This window comes from Engystomops pustulosus, chromosome 1 (assembly GCF_040894005.1).
Source record: "Engystomops pustulosus chromosome 1, aEngPut4.maternal, whole genome shotgun sequence".
NCBI lineage: Eukaryota > Metazoa > Chordata > Amphibia > Anura > Leptodactylidae > Engystomops > Engystomops pustulosus.
The window spans coordinates 220,720,641-220,737,290 of record NC_092411.1 but is presented as its reverse complement, the minus strand read 5'-3'; the positions used below and the strand labels follow the sequence as shown (position 1 = coordinate 220,737,290).

At 42.3% G+C, this 16,650-nt stretch overlaps 1 long non-coding RNA gene across 1 annotated transcript; it reads left to right on the top strand.

Moving 5' to 3' along the window:
• Positions 1-9,874: 9,874 nt before the first annotated feature.
• LOC140104823 (uncharacterized) lies at positions 9,875-14,969 on the top strand. The gene is made up of 3 exons (XR_011850429.1): positions 9,875-9,950; positions 10,228-10,460; positions 14,615-14,969. It is a non-coding gene; the product is annotated as an uncharacterized lncRNA (long non-coding RNA).
• Positions 14,970-16,650: the final 1,681 nt, after the last annotated feature.

The following is a 16,650-nucleotide window of genomic DNA, read 5'->3' as shown; positions in this document are numbered from 1 at the left end:
TATACACATTTGGAAAAGCAACATCAGCTGCTTTCAATGTTCCACACAAAGCCCAATATAACAAATGATAAAATGATTCAATAATATAAGCAGAGATCATACAGAATTTTCTGGCCTCATATAGTATATAGTGCAAAGACAGAAGACAACATAAATACTTGCATTATACAGTTCTGAAATAGTCTTGGAGATGATAACAACTTCAGCTAGAAATATGAATTCATTGTACTTTATGTTTAACTGGTACTTTAAGAAAGCAAAACTAAACATAAACCCGCAGAAATGTTCTCCTTGTTGGTAAGAATTATCATGTGGTGATAATGAATAGCTGTAACTTTCCAACAGCACAAAATACACACTGCTTTATAGAAGAAGAACATACAGTATGCCCAGAAATCGGCTGTAATAGCTCCAAACACTATATTTGGATTTTTCTTCCAACTAGTCTCCTAATAGTTCAGCAACATGCTACATAAATATACATGAGTACAAACTTTAAACTACAGTAGCCAGTGAGAATTTATCTATGTGAGTGCAAAATGAGTTGAAAATCCATGCAAGAGGCGATGAGGAGTATAGTAAATTATAGATGAAATTGCTAAATATTTAGCAGAAAAGAAAAATCAGCAATATGTCCTGGGCCAGCGCCAGCACTGGGCATAACCGGGCAGGGGCTATACATAAGGCTGTACATAAGGAATCCATGGGGATGGGGGGGCTGTATCTAATGATCTAATGAGGGGGCTTTTTGCTGGGCCGATTCTGGGCTTTTTGCTGCCTGAGGCCAAAATTTAAATATCGCCCTCTCCCCCCAAGCAGCCCACCCATGATCCATTTCTCACTGTAATTATCTTTAGAAAGTATCTACAAAATGATAGACAGTATGTATAGGAAGATACCCACCCATAGATAGTATACACAGCCAGAATCCTCCAAATATAGTACATGCCATCACATACCCCTAGTAGATAGTTCATATACAAAAAGTTAAAATATCAAATCCATCATGATGTAATACAAGCAAGCTCATCATGGTGAATTTGATCTTTTAACTTTTTGATACCCTAATATAGAAATTTTATCCAGAAATTGGTTTTAGTCACTAATTAAACCAAATCACTTGCCACAGTCAGTTCCGGAAGCTTCTCGTTTTTATCAAGTTATTATAGTAGATGAGATATATACCATACATACAGCCAGTCCAATCCCTAATTTAACATTGTAGAAGCAAGTAAGCAGTGAAGCCAGGGGCGCTAAAAGTTAATAAAGCAGCAGTGGTTATCTCTGCCCCACTGAAGGTGCCTGTCACAGGTGCCTACTTTGTTAACCCTTAGGGCACCAGAGCTTCACTGCTTACTTGATGGTTTACTTCCCTGACCTGGGGCCCCCTAGGCAAGTATATTGGTGGTACAGATAGGCAGGCTATGCTAAAATACTTGATCACACTGATGACTGTTCTCTGGACTGCTCTCCTCCTCTCCTCTCCAAACCACTCCTTTGTGCTTCTCTCCGGACTGCTCCTCTTTGGATAACTCCCCTCTGTTCCTCTTTGCACAGCTCCCTTCTTTTCCTCTCTGGACTTTTTCCCTCTGCTCCTCTTCACACAGTTCTCCTCTGCTCCTCTCTGTTGATCTTTTAATAAAATATATAATATAAAACATAACAAAACACAAAGCATAAAACAAACATTGTTTACAATATAAACAAAATATTTACAACAACTCACCTGCTGGTCCAGCCTCATTCACACCTAGTACCCTTTTTTTTTTTTTTAAAGAATGAGAAAAACATAACGTTAACATAAGATATCATTAACATAAATGAACATAAACACACCCTCCACCCTCTAATAACAGACCACCCCACACAAATAACACATTCTACACCCAAAAACATTTTTTTTTCTACTACTCTCTGTACTGTTCTCCTCTGCTCCTCTTTGCAGCACTCCTCTCCACTGCCTTATGACCCTGCCTTTACCACATTGCACACACACTGGGGCACATTTACTAAGGGTCCACAGCCGCGAATCCGTCGTGTTTTTCCCGAATATTTCCGCCTTGCGCTGTATTTCACGGGATTGTGGCGCACGCGATCGTTTTGTGGCGCAATCGCGCCGACTTTCGCGCGACATAAATCGGGGGCGTGGCCACCGGACAACCCGAAGGATTCGGAAAAACCGCAGAATTTAAAAAGCCATTTGTGTCGCAAGATCAAGCACTCACATACACAAGAAAAAAGCAGGTGAACTTCGGCGGACCTCGGTGCAGCAGCGACACCTGGTGAATATCGGCGCACGGACCTTAGTGAATCCCGGCAGAACCCGAATCAGCGTCGGAGAACCCGCCGCTGCATCGCGACTGGACCGGGTAAGTAAATGTGCCCCACTGTGTGCACCGTGCTGCTCTGCACACTTCCTTCCACAGCTGTCAGGAAGTGTGAATGAGCACAGGCAGGGCCGATTCTAGCCTTTCTGCTGCCTGAGGCGAAAATGGAAATGGTGCCCCCCTCCCATGCAACGGACCCCTGATCCCTGCTACATTCCGGTTACCAGATTTATTGACACGGATCAGTGGCATCTAGTACCTTTATAGGATATCATATGATCTATTCCATCATACAGAGGAATTCATTACAATTTCTCCCTCCTATGGTTTATCACTGCTGTGTTAATCAACAGTTGCGTTTAGCTCTGTGCAGCACATTTACGCACTGTGCATCCAAATATACCATAGTCAATTACATTATAATGTCGCCTGGATAATATATACCCCAAACAACAAAACTGACAACACAAATAAAACGTCCTATATATCACCTAATTAAAAAATAGATAGTATATACAGCCATACCCCCTCACAGATATGTATATACATGCAGGACCACTCCCCAATTATAGTATATACAGGCAGGCGCCCCTCATAGATAGTATATACAGACAGGCGCCCCTCATAGATAGTACATACAGACAAGACCCTCATAGATAGTATATACAGGCAGGCGCCCCTCATAGATAGTATATACAGGCAGGCACCCCTCATATATAGTATATACAGGCAAGACCCCCATAGACAGTATATGCAGACAAGACCCCCATAGATAGTATATACAGGCAGGCGCCCCTCATAGATAGTATATACAGACAGGCGCCCCTCATAGATAGTATATACAGACAAGACCCCCATAGATAGTATACATAGGCAGGTGCCCCTCATAGATAGTATATACAGGCAGGATCACCACCACATATAGTATATACAGGCAGGTGCCCCTCATAGATAGTATATACAGGCAGGATCACCACCACATATAGTATATACAGGCAGGCGTCTCTCACAGATAGTATGTACAGAGAAGACCCCCATAGATAGTATACATAGGCAGGATGCCCACCATAGACAGTAAATACAGGTAAGTTCCCCAAAGATAGTATTCACATGCAGGACCACTCCCCAATTATAGAATATACAGGCAAGACCCCCATAGATAGTATATAGAGATAAGACCCCCATAGATAATATAAACAGGCAGGATCTGCACCATAGACAGTAAATACAGGTAAGATCCCCATAGATAGTATTTACATGCAGGACACACCCTATATACAAACATACACTCACCGGCCACTTTATTAGGTACACCATGCTAGTAACGGGTTGGACCCCCTTTTGCTTTCAGAACTGCCTCAATTCTTTGTGGCATAGATTCAACAAGGTGCTGGAAGCATTCCTCAGAGATTTTGGTCCATATTGACATGATGGCATCACACAGTTGCCGCAGATTTGTCGGCTGCACATCCATGATGCGAATCTCCCGTTCCACCACATCCCAAAGATGCTCTATTGGATTGAGATCTGGTGACTGTGGAGGCCATTTGAGTACATTGTCATGTTCAAGAAACCAGTCTGAGATGATTCCAGCTTTATGACATGGCGCATTATCCTGCTAAAAGTAGCCATCAGATGTTGGGTACATTGTGGTCATAAAGGGATGGACATGGTCAGCAACAATACTCAGGTAGGCTGTGGCGTTGCAACGATGCTCAATTGGTACCAAGGGGCCCAAAGAGTGCCAAGAAAATATTCCCCACACCATGACACCACTACCACCAGCCTGAACCGTTGATACAAGGCAGGATGGAGCCATGCTTTCATGTTGTTGACGCCAAATTCTGACCCTACCATCCGAATGTCGCAGCAGAAATCGAGACTCATCAGACCAGGCAACGTTTTTCCAATCTTCTACTGTCCAATTTCGATGAGCTTGTGCAAATTGTAGCCTCAGTTTCCTGTTCTTAGCTGAAAGGAGTGGCACCCGGTGTGGTCTTCTGCTGCTGTAGCCCATCTGCCTCAAAGTTCGATGTACTGTGCGTTCAGAGATGCCCTTCTGCCTACCTTGGTTGTAACGGGTGGTGGTTTGAGTCACTGTTGCCTTTGTATCAGCTCGAACCAGTCTGCCCATTCTCCTCTGACCTCTGGCATCAACAAGGCATTTCCGCCCACAGAACTGCCGCTAACTGGATGTTTTTTCTTTTTCAGACCATTCTCTGTAAACCCTAGAGATGGATGTGTGTGAAAATCCCAGTAGATCAACAGTTTCTGAAATACTCAGACCAGCCCTTCTGGCACCAACAACCATGCCACGTTCGAAGGCACTCAAATCGCCTTTCTTCCCCAGAGTGATGCTCGCTTTGAACTGCAGGAGATTGTCTTGACCATGTCTACATGCCTAAATGCACTGAGTTGCCGCCATGTGATTGGCTGATTAGAAATTAAGTGTTAACGAGCAGTTGGACAGGTGTACCTAATAAAGTGGCCGTTGAGTGTATATATAATGTGTACATTATAAACACATTTACATAGAAATAAAGTATATACACACCCTATGTACAAACATACATACAGTATAAACATTACAATATAAACACTGCATATACAAAAAATAGAATATACAGTATATAGAGATCATACATACATTATATAATGTACATGCACACATATATATATATATATATATATACATGTACATGCATGCATGCATATATATACATGTACATGCATGCATGTACATGCATATATATATAATATACATGCACATACAGAACATACTCACATATATACAGTATATAGACATCATACACAAATATATATAGTATACACACATATAGCATATACACAGCATACACACACATATATACAGAATATATACTTACTAGACTTGTAGTCTTCGTCTGCACCATGCTCCACTGGTAGATGTTGGCCGGCGGGTGAGGTCATGTGACCAGACGGCGGGCAAACGAGGTGGGCAGAGGTCCGGGCGGGAACGGATGAGGGGGAACATCACTGGAGGCCTGGGCAGGGACAGACTATGCTCCCTTCTCCTCTCTGAAAGGGGGGGAGGGGTTGTGGGAGTGAGCGGTAGCCCGGGCAGCCTAAAAGGAATAAACCTCCTCTCCGACAGTGGATGCCGGGGGCGGGACCGGAGGCTTGGGCGGTGGTTGTGGAGGGGTTTGATGCAGGAACGTAATGATCGATGGGCCTTGTGGGTGGAGACTCCTCTTCTCTACTGTCAGCTTGCCGCGGCCGCCGGCGACGCTGTTAGGGACCGAGCGGCTGTGGTGTTCATGACCATTAGGTGAGCGGCGATTGGTCTACGTGCCGCTTCTTAAAAGGCTCAGCAATCTGCCGTCTGAGGCGGGATTTTCATCCCGCCTCATGGCAGATGCGGCCCTGAGCACAGGCCATGCTTGCAGGTGGGGCAGATCCTGCATAGTCGCGCAACAACAATGAGCCAGTAGTAGCCAGTAGCAGCAAGGTGAAGAATGATTTACCTGTTTGCCTCTCCATTCAGGGCACGGACATCTGCCGCCTGCAGAAAGATTCTCGTCTTGCCTCATGACAAATGTGGCTCTGGCTGTTTGTCTGTTTTTGATAAACTAGGACATATTTTAGAGAACAGGAGATTGTTTTAGTTTCTGAATTTTTAAATGCCACCTCGTGAGTTCACTGCACTGCTGAAACCTGGAGCCGACCCTGAATATGTCCCTTCTAACATGCATTTAAGTAAACAGTAAGCATTGCTGAGTCCCTATTCCCTCAAGTACTTTTACAAATTCTTATACAACAGACTACACATTCCTCTCTACTGGGTCATTTTACCAACCAAGATATGTACAGCAATTTTTGGAGAAAAATGAATACCACAAAATTATGTTACACAGTGTTATATATGACACGTGATGCGTACCAGGTACTAGAGCACTAGTACCACTTCATGCTGTAGCATGAACACGCCGGCTAGGCTCATGTTCTTGCATAGCCACTAAACTATTGCCAGTCACTGCATTGATTGTCTTCTCTTCCTCAGGTCCAACAATCAGACTCTAGGCGAGGCTTAACTTGACTGATAAACACTTTTCTCATATAATGCAATTACAGGTAACATGTTTTTCATTTTACATGAATTTTAAGCTTCTTCTTTGTTGTCAGGTTGAAACCACAGAACAGGTTCAAGTATTTCCAGCGACTACACAAATATGGTATAATGGAAAGACTGGCACCTATTCTGTGCATTCTACCACTCTTGGTTTTGCCTCAAAATAACTGAAGGAAATAATTAAAGACCTAAAGGAGATGTAAACAGGCCCTAAGATGGATTTGAAATCAGGACCATAGAATATATAATCAGAATATAGTGTAGTCAAGCTTAAACTCACCAATCAATTGAAAATGCAAAAGGATACTCCAGCACGTCCACGGAAATCAAGGACATAACACAAAAACCGACACGTTTCGTCCTATCAGACTTAGTCATGGTTTACACTTTAGGATTGAACGCCCAGTGCTCTGATACCAGAAACTTGATAAAGTGCATCTGAGAAAAAGTAACCCGATGCATTGGATTTATTAACCGTGTATGAGCCAGACAAAAGATCGTGGTATAATTATTGCTAAAAACATTTGTTTACAAAGGAAGCATTTTTTCATTTGTTCATGTACATGGGCATAATGGCATAATCGGGAAATCCCGGTCCCTGTTTACACACAAAGGGATGTCATATTACTACCATTTGTTAGATGTGAATCTAATATGCTTCATTTAATAATATCCGGAATTAATAACATAAGATCAAATCCCTCCTAAGGTTAAGACTAGAGATGAGCGAGTATACTCGTCCGAGCTTGATGCTCGTTCGAGTATTAAGGTACTCAAAACGGCTCGTTGCTCGGACGAGTATTTCCCCTGCTCGAGATCGAGCATTTAATTAAAAAAACACAGTGAAGAACAGTGAAGAATAGAATAAAAATAGTGAACACAGTGAACACAGGATCATTTAAGCTAAAAACACAGTGAAGAACACAGTGAAGAATAGATTGCAGATGTTCGGCACATCTGCTTACCTGTCGGAAGATATGCGCGGAACGGCAGCAGGGAGACATCAAGCAGCAGGGAGACATCAAGCAGCAGGGAGACAGACATCGGGCAGCACCACGGGGGACACAGACATCGGGCAGCAGCCCGGGGGACACAGACATCGGGCAGCAGCCCGGGGGACACAGACATCGGGCAGCACCACGGGGGACACAGACATCGGGCAGCACCACGGGGGACACAGACATCGGGCAGCAGCCCGGGGGACACAGACATCGGGCAGCAGCCCGGGGGACACAGACATCGGGCAGCAGCCCGGGGGACACAGACATCGGACAGCAGCCCGGGGGACACAGACATCGGGCAGCAACCCGGGGGACACAGACATCGGGCAGCAGCCCGGGGGACACAGACATCGGGCAGCAGCCCGGGGGACACAGACATCGGGCAGCAGCCCGGGGGACACAGACATCGGGCAGCAGCCCGGGGGACACAGACATCGGGCAGCATGGGGGACACAGACATCGGGCAGCACGGGGGACACAGACATCGGGCAGCACGGGGGACACAGACATCGGGCAGCACGGGGGACACAGACATCGGGCAGCACGGGGGACACAGACATTTGCCAGCACGGGGGACACAGACATCGGGCAGCACGGGGGAGACTTCAGTGGAAGAAGAGGAGCGGATCCCGGGACAGCGTAGCACCCCGACAAGTAAGCAGATGTGCAGAACATCTGTAATCTATTCTTCACTGCGTTTTTCACTTAAATCATCCTGTGTTCACTGTTTTTATTCTATTCTTCACTGTTCTTCACATCTGCTAACTTGTCGGGAGATAATATACACGCGGAACAGTGAAGAATAGATTGCAGATGTTTGCATACATCTGCTAACTTATCAGAAGACATTCTTTTTCAGTTAATTAACACATTTTATTCCCGAACCATGGTCCCTTTGAAAAATGCTCGGGTCTCCCATTGACTTCAATGGGGCTCGTTATTCGAGACGAGCACTCGAGCATCAGGAAAAGTTTGTCTCGAATAACGAGCACCCGAGCATTTTAGTGCTCGCTCATCTCTAGTTAAGACCCATTGGATGTCTACTCTGTAAGATAGGTCTCCCTATTTAACAACTTCTTATTCAGATTGCCACCCCTAGGTAGACTTAGACTGTCTTATATTACCTATGTTACCACTTTGTGATATTTCCTGACTTATGATATTATGCTTTGATATGTTGGTTGTTTTATGTAATTGATGTCCATGTAAAAATGGTACAATGCACTGCTGTCATAGTCTTGATATATTTGCTCATATTGCTATTGTACTTAACAAAAACAGTTTCCACACAAAACAAAAGAGAAGAGTCAAGTTTTTTCTGTGTCTCTTGAAATCTCGTCCTAAGCAGACAGGAAGTCCTCTCCTTGTCCTTACCAGAATGTGGTCCCTCTTACTGCAAGGTGCATTTAGTAGTGAGCAGTATGTGGGAAACTGCAGATCTTCTCACCGTTTTACAAACCCATGGTGGGTGGAGACACACACACAAGTGGGTAAAGCCGAAATTGACAAAGGGAAACGATTTTACTGGTGGGAGAAGGCAGATTTAAGATGGGGCACCTGCACTGCACTTTTAAACAAAGTCACTGTGGGGGTGAGTAAGGTGTATTGTGGCTGTTCTTGATGACAGGTTCCCTTTAACTCCCTTTGAGCCAAATAGGAGTTCAGCAGCAGTTCATGGCTATTGAACCCAAAATAAAGCTGGACTTCTGTTTTTGTTCTTTTTTGTCGGGAACAGCTAGTATGTGGGCAACCCAAGTGTTGGTCCAACAAGAGCTGATATGGACACAAAAGACAGCACATAAATTAATGAACTTCTACCAGAGAACCATAATGCTAGTCTAAAAATGTAATTGTTAAGGGGGACAGAAAGGGATTAAGATATTTTACTATTAATAAATAATACATAGATTCTTCCAAAGTAAACACTATTTTGACCCAAACCTTACAAAATGTAAACTATAGCCAATGGCCCAGATATTATTTTGAAGCAGTGTAATACATATGTGAAGGAGCTAACCTTTTTCATACAATAGATACTAGGAGCTATCATATCTGTGTGGCACAAGATGTTTTGAAGCTTTTTGTTATTGAGGTTAAAGTAGCTTTCCCTCTGTAAATAACTGGAATTTCTTCAAAGACCTAAATCTCTGGCACAGTGTAGGTTATACAACCCAACATCATGTCTCCCGGACAAAGGCCATACAAACAGATGTTACTCACGAAGAAAGCAGAGACCTGAATAGCTGAATTGTTCTGTCTGAACTCGGCTTAAACTGACATTTGAAGGTTAGCTAAGTAACTGCCACATGACCAGGAAAATCGTTCTATTCTTTGGAAACAACTAAATCCAGCTGAAACATTAATCTTTCCTTTTACCCTTGAGACATTTTAGATTCAATAGCTATTTGCGCAGCAGTTTTAGTGTGTGGAGAACATTATGTATGTACAGATGCTGAAAGCACATTCAATCCTGCAGAACATTTTATTATGCAGGGCATTTTATCCTTTCTGCTAGTAAGTATACTACCCTAAAAGCATTTTCAAAATCTTAATGATCTCTATATGTTATGTTATTACATTAGTAGTTCTTAGTGTCATAAAACTCATGGTCATTCCGAAGTGTTTGTACTTTATTTCCGACGATTGTCACTGGATGCTGAGAGCTATTTGCCATGTACTAATGTGTAATGGATTCTTTTTATTCCCTTCTTTACTTACTATAAGGGATTGGGGTTGGGTTAATAGTAATGTGTCAAAGCTGATCTTTATCCTTCTTACTTTTGTATTGTAGGTTAGCCCATGACCCATATGTCATCTACTGTTTCGTTCAAATGGGTTTGGATTACAGTTTTACACAGTAACAGGAGATATGATTGCACTGTATTTCTTACAAGGCATTTTAGCTCTATAGGTTTTATGTCACATTGACAGGTGCTACTTCACCATTATATATAGGGAAAAAGATCTTGCTCCTTCAAGTCTTCTCAAGTTAAGGATTCTATTATCCATTTTATCTTTCATGTTGTATCCTTCATGTTGGTTCTCAAGAACACAATCATATCACTGCACTGCTTACTCTATAATTTTTCAGAAGCTGAGAATCACACACTAATAAAACGTGAAGCCAAATTCCTGGAAAGCAGGGGTTAACTGCTATTCTGAACTTTGTAACAACTTAACGCGCACTCTTCCGAAGGATTCTCTTGTAGTCATATGGGAGGCATAGTTTGTAACATGGAACAATGACGTCAAATTTCTCACAATGTTCCTCTTTTAGAAATTGCATAATTGCAAAACAGATACAATTATGATTGATAAACTCTACTAGCACATTTACAATCACAGTGTGGGGGACGTATTATATAAAGTTAAAAGGGTTGTCCACTTTCAGCAAATAATTGATATTGGTTGTGTAATGAAACGATATACAATGTTCTAATCTTCATTACCAATTCCTCACAGTTTTCTAGATCTCCGATTGCTGCCATTCAACTGGAACTTTGATTACTCTCAGTGATCTAACAAGCCAGGCATCTGTGTGACATTGCATTACCAGGGATCAGTTTTTATCCACAGGAAGTAAATACCGTATATACTCGAGTATAAGCCGACCCGAGTATAAGCCAAAACCCCTAATTTCAACACAAAAAACTGGGAAAACCATTTGACTCGAGTATAAGCCGAGGATGGGAAATGCATTGGTTACAGCCTCCCAGTATATAGTCTGCCAGCCCCTGTAGCATACAGCCTGCCCAGCCCCTGTAGCATAAAGCCTGCCCAGCCCCTGTAGCATACAGCCTGCCCAGCCCCTGTAGCATACAGCCTGCCTAGCCCCTGTAGTAGGAAAAAAAATAACACTGTACTCATCTTTCCGACGTCCCCCATAGGTCCTCTTCTGTCTCAGACTGTCTCAGACAGAAGAGGACCTATGATGTCAGATGATGTCAGAAAGGTGAGTTTTGACTTTATTTTTTTAGTTGACTCGAGTATAAGCCGAGTTAGGATTTTTGAGCACAAATTTTATGTTGAAAAACTAGGCTTATACTCGAGTATATAAGGTAATAAATATAGAATAACATCAAGCAGAGGTCTACATCCATTGATGAATAGGTATAAAAAAGGATATTGTAAAACTGTTAAACTTTATTGGATAAAAGTTGACTTCCCTTTTTAGTCTAGACGTAGTTTCCTCCAAACTCTGTTTCTATGACCTGAATAACAGTTTTCCAAAAAAGTAGGCATGTTATGTATAAGCTTTAGGTCTAAGACATGGAATCCAGAGGCCCAACAAATATAACTATAATGTAGGCCAGGAAGTGGTATAAATTATAGCTCAAAAATCTAACTGGTTTAGATTTTAGTGTCAGGTTTAGGATATGTACCTAAATCATAAAAAGGACATACCACTTCAGACTATCCTACACAAATCTTCTCAAACCCATCTCATGTCTTACATCAATCACTCCCTTTCAGGTCTGTCTCTGGGTCACAGTTTGCGGGTTGTCAAGTGTTTTAGGCCATTACCACCTTTTTTTTCACTGCTCTATTCAACTCCCAAGTACCCACAAGATTTTATATGCAGTGAAATTGATTTTTACTTACCACTACCCAGGATGCAACATACACAGAATATCGAAAAGGTGTTCAGACCCATGGCCAAGCCATCATTCCCTCACTATCCACTTAGCTTCCTTCATTTAAAGGTAGTACTTGTTGGAGCAGCTATGCTGCTTCTTCTTCTTCAATGTCAGTCACCCCTTTTTAAAGGTTTACAAGTCCTAGTCTGCACATACAGATACAAACAACACATAAATGGTATCATTTTACAAATATTTTCCAGAGGCAAATCTAAAACCAAAAAGCAATTTTCTGACTTCCAAAACAAATATTTAGATTTTTGGGATGACTATTACAATACTTGTTATTTGGGTTTAGTTTCCTTCACATTATTTATCATTTTGGCAATAAATGTACAAAATTACACTTTTAATTTTACATAATTCATTTGAATACTTGATTTACTCATGTAGTAAATACACTTGATTTGTCTAACAAACCTGGGTGTCCTGCAGTAAAAAGCACACCACAATAGTGAGAACCAACAAAGGTAGATAAAGTATTTATCTGATCCTTTGAACACTCTTGGAAACCATAGTCCCTGGCATTTAAGGCATTACAGTCTGCTGGCAAGTGACTACTCTGCTCTCTGCTTGCTGCTGCTGTGCACAAGTAATGTGGATAGCAGATAAATCACGTCAGGATCAATTACTGCCTTTTACATCATGTGGTATAGGCAATGAAAAATCAGGAATGGTTTACGTGAATCTGATAACACGTCGCAGCGGGATATCAAACAACAAACACTGTTGAAAAAAATTGAAAAAGTAACATAATTGTTGGCTGGAACTCTATACTTAACCCATTAGCTGCTAAGTTAAACTTAGCCACATCTGTACATAAAGAAATTTTAATTCAACTAACTGATAATATTAGATTATGTTCATAGTATTGTTTGGGTTTCTGTACAAGGATTTCATCAAGGTTACCAAGAACTGCACAACATGCATTGCTATTCAATTTTTCCGAAACATTGAAGACATCATTAAAGGGGTTTGCCAATGAAATAAAATTCTCAAATTTTAATCCCCTAGGGATATTTACACAATAAGGATCATTTTTAACCCCTTATTTTATAATTTTACTCAGTTTGATTGCTGTTTTAGCTCCTATAACTCAGCAGAGACACTGAGCCACATTTACTAATGGCTGTGCACCAGTTTTCTGTGTCAATTCAACATAGGTACTGGAGTGATTTTTTTTCTCAAAGTCCAGGGTGTCAGTTTTGGGGGTTCTGTATTCCACAAATTTAAATTCTTTTTTGTTGCTATAGTGGATATCAAGAAATCTGTGTTAAATCCACATAGTCCAGGGTGTCAGTTTTTGTTTTTTTTTTGGCCTCATGCTGCTGTTACTGCTGTTACTGCTGCCGACCACCTAGACACACTGTGATTGTGCCACTCTCTGACCTCCTGCTGCTGCCGCCACCTCCACACTCTGTCATTGTGCCACACTGTGGCCTACCATGTTGCTGCCACCTCCATAATTTGTCATTGTGCTATTCTGCGGCCTACTTATGCTGCTGCCAACTGACTGCTGTCTCCCTGGAACACCCTGTGATTTCCATAATACTCTCTGCCATAGGCAGCACTCCGTGGTTCCAATTAAAAAATTGAGGTGAACTTTATTGAACAAGTGGTGATGTTTCGGTGTATAATACCTTCATCAAGCTTGATGAAGGTGTTATACACTGTAACGTCGCCACTTGTTCCATAGAGTTTTTTTGAAATTGGAACCACGGTGTGCAGCCCGTGGAACCACAGATCAAGCCAGAACCTGTGCCAGCGGGCGGGTCATGGAGGTGTTTGCTGGGAGAGTCAGGAAGGTGGCAGGTGGGTGGGTCAGGTAGGTGGTGGGTAGGTGATCCAGGAGAGAGGTGGGCGGGCCATGAGAAAGGTGGGCGGTAGCCGGGGCACAGAGGGAGGGGCCCAGAGGGCACGACCCAGCAGGCACCTGGCTGTACGTCCCCGGACCACTTACCACAGCGCTTTGGCAAAGCACTGCAGGGACACAGGGCCTCTGAACCTCATGGCCCCGTACAACCTGCTACGGCAGTAGTTACGCCACTGAGTATAAGGGTGTATGGATTTATGAACAATTATATATATATATATTATAGCAAAAGGGTTCTTTTATTTAAATCTTACTGACCATTGAAACCAATAGAAATATTTGCCAACTTGAGGGCAGGTAAACAAACTAATGGAGTTTCTGTCCTCACTGTAAATAGGGGCCTTGGACAATTTTCTACATTACATACCCTAAAACCAGCCCAGAAAGGGAGAGAAATACGGAGAGAAAATATGCAGTGAGAGGGAAATACAGAACACAGGATGAAAGATAGAGGCAGAATGACCTGTCCTTCATACAACTTTTACTTATAATTTATACGAGCCTCTATACTTTACTAGCTTCTTTAATGATCGATTGATTACATTGATTTCTTTTTCCTTTCACAAACCAATTCTTTATGGCCAGGACAATGAATGTAATGAATATGTGTCCTATAGATGTCATTGCCGTTTTACTATTTCTTAACTTGCCACTTTTTTGAACCTCAGACATTTCATTTTGCTAATGGAACACTGGCAAGATCCCAGACTAGAACTCCGACTGGTGAACAAGATGTGTCGAGAAGAGAAGAAAACAAGCTTCATTAAGAATTTCTAAGGCTGTGTCAACTTTACCAGCCATCCCTTTAGGTTTCTATGACAGGCCTGCAGTCATTTCTCTATTGTAGTAATGTGCCACTCAAATCTCTGAGACTCTTTGATGCCATTTGTTTGTGAGCAGCTAAAATCCCCGGTCATTTCATTTTGTTACATTCCTTCAACTGCCATATGGTATATTAAAAAGGGTAGCACCAAAAAGTAGTAAAGCACTGTCATGTTAAGCAGATAATATATGCATAAAGACCTAGAGCTCATACATTGTTCTATATGAAACAAAATTGTGGTAAACAATTTTCTAATAAAGAGGTTTGAATCTCCTAATCCAGGTCGGCTATAATTAACTTATTAGGGCTTATTTACTAAGGGTCTTTAAACGCCCTTTGACAGATTTTCCGACATTTTCGGGATTTGCGCCAATGTGACAGGTATTTAACTAGTATTTAACAGGTATTTAAATTGTTGTGCGCTGGCTTTCATGCAACATAAATTGGAGGGGGGGGGGGAAGCCATCGGATGATCCAACTGATTAGGACTGAGTGGGGGATTTAACATTAAAATTGTGTAGCAAGATCAAGCACTTACATACACCAGGAAGAAGAAGGTGAACTCGGACTGACCTGAGCGGGGAAGCAACACATAGGGGCACATTTACTAAGGGTCCGCAGCCGCGAATCCGTCACGTTTTTCCCGAATATTTCCGCTTTGCGCTGTATTTCACGGGATTGTGGCGCACGCGATCGATTTTTGGCGCAATTGCGCCGACTTTCGCGCGACAGAAATAGGGGGCGTGGCCACCGGACAACCCGAGGATTCGGAAAAACCGCAGAATTTAAAAAGCCATTTGTGTCGCAAGATCAAGCACTCACATACACCAGAAAAAAGCAGGTGAACTTCGTCGGACCTCGGCGCAGCAGCGACACCTGGTGAATATCGGCGCACGGAGCTTAGTGAATCCTCGCAGAACCCGAATCAGCTTCGGAGAACCCGCCGCTGGATCGCGACTGGACCGGGTAAGTAAATGTGCCCCATACAGGATGTCGGGTGCACGATCATAGGGAATCGCTGCAGAGTGCATTCCGGTCGGACAATACACTTTCGGAGAACGCATCAGGAGAGGTAAGTAAATGTACCCCATTGATTTGTATTCATCTAATTTTGAGAACTTATAACTGAGATTTGGTCATGTATTGCATTGATTCATGGGGCAATTTTTCTGCTTTGTCACAAAGCTTTCCTGAAGGTATTGGTGATGACATTATACATTTGAATGTATGAAATAGTGAGATTGCCCCTTCCAACAAAAAAAGGTATTGTGGGAAATTTATCGGAGCCTATGCATCAATTTTCTGGCATATTTAGTCTTAAAATAGTTGCCATTTCTGGTGCATAGGAATTACAATAATTTCCCCCCTTACACATCTCTCATGCCAAGTGGGCATGTAGGGGCATGAAGGGGACCTTATTTTTATGGCTGGGTGGGTTCAGGAACAAGACTGCAGTGTATTTTTTGTCATCTTTCTGAATACCAATGTGATATATACCTTCTAGTACTTTAAGTGGGGACAAAGTTGATGAAACAAGATAAGACTAAAATCTACAGTAGTGTAAAAAGAAACATCACAGTAAGGAAAACGAAAGGGGACGTAAAAAACTATTGTAATTAAGTCATAAGAAATTTTATCATTCAATGTTAGTGTGCATTAATGCATTTGAGAGGGTAAGCTGTTGTTGCGTGAATTATTGGATGTTACCTAGTTTATTGTCTACAAGTTTGAGTTGAAGAGCTGAAAGATAACACAAGCAATTCAATGATCACACTGGTGGAGGCATGGCCTGGATCAGCTCTAAGACTGACATGTGAGCGGGAGCTTCATCTCTAGACCTGCTAGTGTCTGTTAAACTAGTGACTCACTTTGATTCCAGGT